Source organism: Pan troglodytes, chromosome 1, assembly GCF_028858775.2.
Source record: "Pan troglodytes isolate AG18354 chromosome 1, NHGRI_mPanTro3-v2.0_pri, whole genome shotgun sequence".
In the NCBI taxonomy this organism is placed as follows: domain Eukaryota; kingdom Metazoa; phylum Chordata; class Mammalia; order Primates; family Hominidae; genus Pan; species Pan troglodytes.
The window spans coordinates 204,367,103-204,377,391 of NC_072398.2; the positions used below are offsets into that span (position 1 = coordinate 204,367,103).

The window sequence follows — 10,289 nt, forward strand, 5'->3', positions numbered from 1 at the left end:
GGGGCCAAGGTGGGAGGATTACTTGAGCCCAGGAATTCAAATGGGCAACATAAGGAGACCCCCCAGTGTCTACAAATATATATATATATATATATATATATATATATATATATATATTTTTTTTTTTTTTTGAGAGGGGTCTTGCTCTGTCTCTCAGACTGGACTTCTGTGGCATGATCTCGGCTCACTGCAGCCTCTGCCTCTTGGGTTCAAGCGATTCTCCCGCCTTAGCCCCAGAGTAGCTGGAACTATTGGCGCGAGCTGCCACGCCTGGCTAATTTTTTGTATTTTAAGTAGAGACGGGGTTTCACTATGTTGGCCAGGCTGTTCTCAAACTCCTGGCCTCAAGTGATCTGCTTTCCTCGTCCTCCCGAAGTGCTGGGATTACAGGCATGAACCACTGTGCCCAGCCTACAATTTTTTTTTTTTTAATTAGTTGAGTGTGGTGGCATGTGCCTATAGTCCCGGCAATTCAGGAGGCTGAAGTGGGAGGATCACTTGAACCTGGGAGGTCAAGGCTGCAGTGAGCTGTGACATGATCTCTGATCTCACTTCTGCACTTCAGCCTTGGTGATGGAGCAAGACCCTGTCAAAAAAAAAAAAAAAAAAAAAAAAGAAAGAAAGAAAGAGAGGAGAGGGGAGGGGAGGGCAGGGGTTGGGTTACCAGGTTCTATTTGTTACCAGGCGAACACAAAAAGAAGCTCAATGTAGCTGACAGGTTGGAGAGGTAGGTGAGGCCAGTCCATACAGGGCTTTCTTGGACCTCAAAGGAGTTTGTATTTTATTCTAAATACAGTGAGAAGCCATTAGAGAATGGTAAGTTAACAAAGAGAGAATTGAGAAGATCCTAGAGCCACAATATTTCAAAAGGTTTCTTACTGATGAAGAAACTGATGCTCAGAGAGGTTCAGTGACTTGCCCAAGATTACACAATCCATAAACCGTGGAATTGAGATTTAGTCTCTCACAGCCTCTGATTCAAGGACTCTGTTCTTTCCACTGTTATCTAATACTGGCTTGGGCCAAAAGCTTCACAATATTCTTAACTCCTCTCTATTTCTCTTATATTCCTCATCATATCCATCAGCAAATCCTGGCACCTCTACGTCCAAAATATGACCACTTGTCACCACCTGCACTGCTACCACCCTGACCCAAGCCACCATTATTTCTTGCTTTGATTCCTGCAATTGCCTCCTAACTGGTCTCCCTGCTTCAGCTCTTCCACTCCTACCTTCTATTTTCTACACAGCAGTCATAATAATCCTTTAAAAACATAAATCATATTTACAACTATTATGTACCCATAAATTTTTTTAGAGGCTGAGTGTGGTGGCCTGTGCCTGTAACCCCAGTGTTTTGGGAGGCCAAGACAGGAGGATCACCTGAGGCCAGGAGTTTGAGACCAGCCTGGGCAACATAGTGAAACCCGATCTCTTCAAAAAAAATTTAAAATTAGCTGGCATAGTGGTTCACACCTGTAGTCCTAACTACTTAGGAGACTGAGGCAGGAGGATCACTTGAGCCCAGGAGTTCAAGGCTGCAGTGAGCTATGACTGAGCCACTACACTCCAGCCTGGGTGACCCCGTTGTAAAAAAATTAAATAATTTTATGTCATATCATAAAACATAAGTCTTTCCCCTACTAAAAACCCTCCAGTGGCTTCTCATCTCACTCAGAATAAAAAACAGAGAGGTCGAGCACAGTGGCTCACACCTGTAATCCCAGCACTTTGGGAGGCCAAGGCGGGCAGATCACTTGAGCCCAGGAGTTCAAGACCAGCCTGGCCAACATGGTGAAACCCTGTCTCTATTAAAAATATAAAAGTTAGCTGAGTGTGGTGGTGCACACCTGTAATCCCAGCTACTTGGGAGGCTGAGGCAGGAGAATTGCTTGAACCTGGGAGGCGGAGGTTGCAATGAGCCAAGACTGTGCCACTGCACTTCAGCCAGCCTGGGCAAAAGAGCGAGAGTCTGTCTAAAACAAAACAAAACAAAATAAACAAAGACCCCACAATGATTTACAAGGCCTTACAAGTCTGTCCCCTCCACTCCCACTTTCCTGACCTCTCTTACATCTTTCCCTTGGCTTATTCTATTTAGCTACAATTGGTCTCCTTCAACAAGGAAACTCCTGTGTCATGACCTGTGCATTTGCTGTGCCCTCTGCCTGGCAAGCTCCTCCCCCTCATATTTATATGGCTTGTTCTCCCTCTTCTCTTATGTCTCAGCTCAAATCACCTCATCAGTGAGTTCTTTCTGTCTACCCTTTGTAAACTAAAAAAACTCTGTCCAGCCGGGCGCGGTGGCTCACACCTGTAATCCCAACACTTTGGGAGGCCGAGGCGGGCAGATCACAAGGTCAGGAGATCGAGACCATCCTGGACAACATGGTGAAACCCCATCTGTACTAAAAATACAAAAAATTAGCTGGGCATGGTGGCGCGTGCCTGTAATCCCAGCTACTCAGGAGGTTGAGGCAGGAGAATTGCTTGAACCAGGGAGTCGGAGGTTGCATTGAGCTGAGATCACACCATTGCCCTCCAGCCTGGCAAGAGAGTGAGACTCCATCTCAAAAAAAAAAAAAAGACTCTGCTCAAACCATAATTTCTATCTCCCTTAACACTGCTTTATGATTCTCAATACCCTCATTATCATTTAATACACTATAGGTCTACTTATTTATTATTTTGATCCTTCCCATTAGAATGTAAGTTGCATGAGAATAAGAACTTTATTTTATTTTCTGTTCTTAGAACACTGTTTTCAGCTCTGATAACACTGCCTGGCACATAGTAGGTGAATAGAGGCAGTTGACTAAAGAATAGGACCGATGTTTTCAATGACTGAATTAACAGAAAGACAAAGTCATTCTTCTGAGGATGGGAAAGCATGTTGTAAACTAGGAAATGATATAAAAAGTTTATTTCTTCCAGTTGGTTCTTGGTTTCTAAGTCTTATGATCCTCTTTGAAAACCTTTACTAAATAGAGTAGACTCAAATGATCTTGGATGCAATGCTGACTCTTGGTAGGCCACCAAATACATAACTGGGTGTCAGGAAATGCGGTCTTGCCATCTTTCTCAGGCTCACTGCCATAGCTAGCAAGGACCTCTTGCTCCTTTCTTAGGTATCCTTGCATGCCTTTGGCTTTTCAGAATTTTTTATTCTGGGGAATGGGAGTGATGGTTGATGCCCTGTCTGTAGTTGAGATTCTGTACAGGGAAAGTCATTCAGTTAAATCAAGCAGTATTGAATTCCTAATTGACACAAATGAGACAGACAGACAGCTGGAGGAGTGGGGGAGGGACAGAGAGCAGGTGCCCTGAATAATGGACAAAGAAGAGAGGCAGAATATAAATTGAAGCTAATGGTGAAGAAGCTCACTGTGAGTCTAGATTTTGTGCCACAAGAAAAGTAAACTTTGCCACAGCTTACTTTACGTAGAGCAGAAAGGATCCAGTGGTGTCTTTGCCAAGGATAAGGCAACAAGTTCCAAATGCTTGTGCCATTTTGGCTGCCCTGATGGCCAAGTTTGCCTCTTTTCAGGTACCATCATTTGTGAGAATCACTCTTAGTAAAGTCCTCATTCTGTGTTTTTTTCCAAAACAAACTTAATCACGTAGTGTTTGAACGAAAGAAACTGCTTTGAAAATTCTATTTGTCAAACAAAGGGATTCTTAACACGTAAGTTAGGAAGGTGAAGGGAAGGATGTTTCTAGATCTTCAAATGCCAGACATAGGGGGCATTCCTGCAGAGAAGGCATGTATCTTGTCAACTCCAGAGTTTCCTCTGAGAATGCTGGGGGCTTTTTTCCTCTCAGTCCCCTCTTGATCAGAGCTTTGACTCCCCAGCTCAGACAGTTCTTTTCTGTAGCCATGGGAATTGCTCCCATAATTAGCAGTGTCTCCTGCCTGGAACTCAGACAAGTAAATGTTCAAACCTGGCAGCCGATCCTGGGAAGGAGAGCTGATTAAATCTTTCCTGTCGAGAGGCACCTTTTTGATTTGAATGTGACACCTACATCCCCCACCTCAGGTTTGTCTGGGGGAAGCAGTTTTGCCCATATCTTCATAACTGAAGATCCTGGTATTTTAAAGACACATTTAATCTTAAAAGGAGCCCATTGGTTTCCCAAGTTAAGTAACTTAGGAAAAAGCCTAGGCTTTTTTCCTCTCCTGGCCCCTTCTCCACTAAACACCACCCTGTGTTTGGTATGATGAAAGCTCCTGCTACACAGGTATCATCAAGTGCCAGAGGCCTTGAGAAATCAAAGGAGTTCAGAACACCACTAAGTACACATAAGTATTAACTACAAATGGAGGAGTGAAAGAGCAGGCAAACTATTTCTTTAGAAGTTTTAGTAAGACGGGCTGGAACCATCAAGCCCCAAAGTGAATACTCTTGGTGATATTCCGTTCCAGGAAAGCTTTCTACAGGCGGAGGTGTATTCTTATCTGGATGTAGCTGGATTATGTACTACCATTCAAACACTTTTGGGAGAGACAATATCCATTTTCCTACTGACATCAAGGCAGCCTTTTAAGTTTATCCAGATTTATTTTGGTTAGTGCAATAAAAAAGCAAGGTCGGAGAATTATGTTTAACAAAAATAAAGTCATTGTATGCTTAAAGTTTCCCACTGAAAGCTGCTTTTAAAGCAGTTTGCTGCTCCTCAGCTCCAGTCACCTCAGCAATACTTGCATTCAGTCAGATTGGTTGTGAACAAAGCAAATTTACTTCACACACAACAGCCCTAAACCTCCACTCTCAGGACAGAAGTCTTCCTTAGCAATGTTTTCTACATGGCTCTGGTTAAGGGCCATTCACTTACCTCTAACCTCTTTCTCCTGGGAGACAAAGGCACCTTTGGGCTGAAGTGACACAGGAGAGTTAGAATCAGATTTGTTATCGACATTGCAGCCTTCAATTTCAGTAAGAGGCTAAATCTGTCTATTCCAACTACAGGAAGGCAATCTTTATAACCCCTGGAGCACTTGGCCAATTATGCACCTGCAAATATACCATACAGGACATTTCAGGTTCCTAGGCACTTTGAAAACCGATACTTAAACAGACTCAAGGGATGCTATCACCCACCTCGAATAATAGCTGCTTTGGAATCTGTTATTGGCACCAGAAAAAGAAAGAGTCCTCTGAAGTCATTCTAAAGCCATTTTTATTGTGCATTTTCAAACAAAGAACCTCACCAAAAGAACTTCTGTTACAAAATCAGGGTAGAAAGTCAAACTCATCTCATCTAAGAGTCAATTACCCTGGCAATTTTGTGAGGAGATGGGAAATGAGCGTTAGAGGAGAGGACTGTGGGGAGGAGGTGGGATTGGCTTTTAAAATCCCCTGGGTGAGAAGGGTGTTCCCACTGACTCTAAACCCTAACAATTGCAACAGAAGGGCCTCTGTGACTTTCTGGCTATAAACTTTTTATGATTATTAACTGAGGAAACCTAGAATATGTGGAATTTTAACAGTTGGCTTTCAACCTCCATTTGCTCCTTTCTCAGAAACTTGGTTTTGCACAGTGTAATAATCTAAGGCTCAGAATTTATGTTAGTTACCTTGCTGTTCCTTGCTGAAAAGCTACCTTCTTACATATCTTACTTTCAATAAAGAGGCAGATTCCCTATGTACTGTTTATCTCGGGAAAGAAATACATGTGGGAAAAGAAGCAATTTTCTTCTCATTGCAATTAAATTAAATCATGACCTCCTGTTGTGGGATTATCCTGCCATCTGCTGTTCAAAAGAGAAACAGCAGCAGAGAACCAGACAGAAGAGGCAAAATGTTGGAAAGCTTTGCTCCCAGATGTCCATCAGTTGATTACGGTTATTGGTATAGTTAAAATTTTCAGTGTTACACCTCTTTTAGAATTTATCTGTCAGGTTTTCCAGTGTTCACTGAAATTTGTCTCTTAGACAAATTCTAAAAGAGCTGTAACACTGAAGATGGTTCTCTTCTCTGGAAAAACTTCCCACGGGAAAAACAAAAATCTTCCTTTAAAAATTTTTTTAAAGGATCTCACTTTCATTCTTTCTTTTCTTTTCTTTCTTTCTTTCTTTTTTTTTTTTTTTTGAGATGGAGTGTCGCTCTGTTGCCCCGGCTGGAGTGCAGTGGCGTGATCTTGGCTCACTGCAACCCCCACCTCCTGGGTTCCAGCGATTCTCCTGCCTCAGCCTCCAGAGTAGCTGGGATTACAGGCATGTGCCACCATGCCAGACTCATTTTCGTATTATTATTATTTATTAATAATAGCTATTATTTTAGTAGAGACGGGATTTCACTATGTTGGCCAGGCTGGTCTTGAACTCATGACCTCGGGTGATCCACCCGCCTCGGCCTCCCAAAGTGCTGGGATTACAGGCATGAGCCACCAAGCCCAGCCTCACTTTCTATTTATTTAATTTTTTTGAGACAGGGTTTGCTCTGTTGCCCAAGTTGGAGTACAGTGGCATGATTATGGCTCACTGCAGCCTCTAACTCCTGGGCTCAATTGATCCTCCCACCTCAACCTCCCAAGTAGCTGGGACCACAGATGTGCGCCACCCCAACCATCTAATTTTTGTTTTTATTAAAAAAATTTTGTTGAGACAGAGTCCACTCTGTTGTCCAAGCTGGAGTGCAGTGGTGTGATCATGGTTCACTGCAGCCTTGACCTCCCAGACTCAAGTGATCCTCCCACCTCAGCCTCCCAAGTAGCTGGGACTACACCACTATGCTCAGCTAATTTTTGTATTTTTTGTAGAGATAGTGTCTCCCTATGTTGCCCAGGCTGGTCTCGATCTCCGGGGCTCAAGTGATCCTTCTGCCTCGGTCTCCCAAAGTGCTGGGATTACAGGTATGAACCACTGTGCCTGGGCTGATTTTTTTTAATTTTTAAATTATTATTATTATTTTTTTGAGACTTGCTCTGTTGCCCAGGCTGGAGTGCAATGATGCAATCTTGGCTCACTGCAACCTCTGCCTCCCGGGTTCAAGCGATTCTCCTGCCTCAGCCTCCCGAGTAGCTGGGATTACGGGCACGCACCACCATACCCGGCTAATTTTTGTATTTTTAGTAGAGACGAGTTTTCACCATGTTGGCCAGGCTGGTCTTGAACTCCTGACCTCAGGTGATCCGCCTGCCTTGGCCTCCCAAAGTGCTAGGATTATAGGCGTGAGCCACTGCTCCCAGCCCTGATTTATTATTAATATTTTATTTTGTCTACAGGTTTTCCCCAATCTTTTTTGTTTGTTTGTTTGTTTTGTTTTGTTTGAGACAGAGTCCAGGCTGCAGTGCAGTGGCACGATCTCGGGTCACTGCAACCTCTGCCCCCCAGGTTCAAGCGATTCTCCTGTCTCAGTCTCCTGAGTAGCTGGGATTACAGGCACGTGCCACCACGCCCGGCTGATTTTTTTGTATTTTTAGTAGAGACGGGGTTTTGACATGTTGGCTAGGCTGGCCTCGAACTCCTAACCTCAGGTAATCCACCCACTTCTGTCTCCCACAGTGCTGGGATTACAGGCGTTAGCCACTGTGCCCGGCTGTTTCTCCCTAATCTTATCCATATCCCTGGTTTCTTCCTTGGGATTAATAGGGAAAATATGAAACTTTAATTTTCCCTCACTCTTGGCAAAATAATAATAAGATTTATAATCCTATTAAAAGGCATATTCTCCACTCAGTAATCTAAGTCATATGAGTGCGTCCCCTGGGCTCTTCATTGTCTACCACTCTAATTGTCTCCTATGGGTCTTCCTTTCTCCAGGGCATTGTTCACACCACTGCCAGTCAGAGTAATCATTTTCCAATGCAAAATTGGTCAAGCCATTCCCCAGCTCAGAATCCTTCAATGGCTCTCACTTTCTTTCTTTCTTTTTTTTTTTTTGAGTCTCGCTCTTGTCACCCAGGCTGGAGTGCAATGTGCAATGGCGCAATCCTCTGCCTCCCCGGTTCAAGTGATTCTCCTGCCTCAGCCTCCTGAGTAGCTGAGATTACAGGTGCCTGCCACCATGCCCAGCTAATTTTTGTATTTTTAGTAGAGATGGGGTTTCACCATGTTGGCCAGGCTGGTCTCGAATTAAAGTGCTGGGATTACAGCCATGAGCCACTGCACCTGGCCGGCTCTCACTTTCTTGTAGGATTAAGTTCAAGATCCTAGTCCTGACATTCAAGGCCTTTGGGTTGAATTTAAGTTCCCTGATTTATCAGGTTATTTTATACCTCTTTCATTTTGCTTGTGCTGTTTTCCTTGCCAGAAACACCCTTTCTGGCCATATATACCTGACAAACCATGCCCATCTTTTAGGTAGCTGGATGTCAGCTCCTCTGGAAATCTCTCTTGGTTTTCTGCCCCCTGATAGAACTGGTCATATCCTCTTTTGTGCCACTGGCTCCCCTTCCCCAACATACTTTAATGACATCACTTATCCCAAGGTCATATAATTTTCTATTTCCTTTTCTGTCTCCCTCACTAGAATAAAAAGCTCCTTAATAGGTTATGAGTTTCCTACTAGATTATGTATCTCAGCACCTAGAACTGTGCCTGGTTTATAGTAGATGTTTAGTAAATGTCTGTGGAATAAATCCTGTAGAATTTATCTAGCATTTTAACTTTTTTGTTGTTTGTTTGTTTAAATTTAATTAATTTACTTATTTTTGAGACAGAGTCTCACTCTGTCACCCAGGCTGGAGTGCAGTGGCACAATCATAGCTCACTACAGCCTTGACCTCACGGTCTCAGATAATTCTCCCACCTCAGCCTCCTGAGTAGCTAGAACTACAGGCACCCACCACCACACCTAGCTACTTTTTGTATTTTTGGTAGAGATGGGGTTTCGCCGTGTTGCCCAGGCTCTTCTGGAACCCTTGGGATCAAGCAATTTGCCCTCCTTGGCCTCCCAAAGTACTGGGATTACAGGCATGAGCCACCACGTCCAGCCTAGCATTTTAACTTTCAAAGGGCTTTCTCTGCACTGTTTCATTTTCTCTTTTTTGATCCTGCGAGAAAGTAAGGGCAGGTATTAATTACTGTGACCACTTTATGGATGAAGAAAGGGAAACAGCAGACAGCTGGTAAGTGGCAAAGCAAGAATTTGAGCCCAGTTTTTCTGAGAAGAGAAAACCACGACCCTGTATACTGTCGCTCTGCCCAGATCTTCTCAGATCTTCTACCAGTTCCTCCTGACCCTCCCTTGGCTTCTGTTTGTTTTTGCTCCCAGTAACCAGCTCCTGAGACGACACTTCAAAAGAGGAAGATCCTTAAGTTACTAGAATGGTTTTGTTCCTTACCTATTCCCTGGTCTCTAGCAAATGATTGATTAGATGCGGGAGTCTGAAAGACCGGCATTCTTGCCTCTGGGTAGAGTTTATACTCTTGAGCTCCTTCAGGGATTAATAGGGATTAAACTACTCTCTCGAGGACTTTGCCTGAAATCTCACCTTTGCGTGGCTTTTTGCTTTTTCCCTTCCCAGCTCAACTTCTCCTATGCCCTACTGACTTCTTGGAGCGTTTCCTTAAGACCCTGTCCCCCACCCCACCCCCGCCAAAAAAAAAAAAAGAGAAAGAAAAGGCTGGGCATGATGGCTCATGCCGGTAATCCCAGCACTTTGAAAGGCCAAGGTGAGGATCACTTGAGCCCAGAAGTTCAAGACCAACCAGAGCAACACAGTGAGATTTCATCTCTGCAAAAATTAAGAAAATTAGCTGGGCATGGTGGCACATGCCTGCAGTCCCGGCTACTCAGGAGGCTAAGGCAGGAGGATCAACTGACCTGGGAGTTAAGGCTGGCTGCAGAGTCATGATTGTGTTACTGCACTCCAGCCTGGGTGACAGAGTGAGACTGTCTCCCAAACAAACAAACAAACATCTCTTACTGAGAAATCCTGTTTCAGGGTCGGCTTCCAAGTTTCCCGAGGCATCCAACTAAGTGTGTCCTTAGCTCCTACTATATGTCAGAACTTGTCAGGTGCTTTTACAAAAGCTAGTTTATTTACACAAACTCTCTAAGAATAAAGTACATATATTTAATTGTTTTTTGAGGGTAAGACTGTGTCAAAAAAAAAAACCTTCATTAAAATAGTCTCTTTTTTTCTCCTACTATGAAATTACCTTTCATTAACTATAAATCATTCTAATGGCCATGTCTTCTTTGGCAAGTTTCCTCACCTCTAGACCCCAATATTTTTACCTTTAAAGTGAGGAAATAAGATAATAAGAATACCTATCATAATAGGATAGGTTAATGGAAAACAGAATAGCGCCAAACGTGTTAACTTAATAAATGTTGGCCA

General features: G+C 43.5%; 1 pseudogene; it reads right to left on the reverse strand.

The window, feature by feature from the left end:
- Positions 1-5,922: 5,922 nt before the first annotated feature.
- Positions 5,923-5,961, reverse strand: LOC112207194 (U7 small nuclear RNA; annotated as a pseudogene).
- Between the last annotated feature and the right edge of the window lie 4,328 nt (positions 5,962-10,289).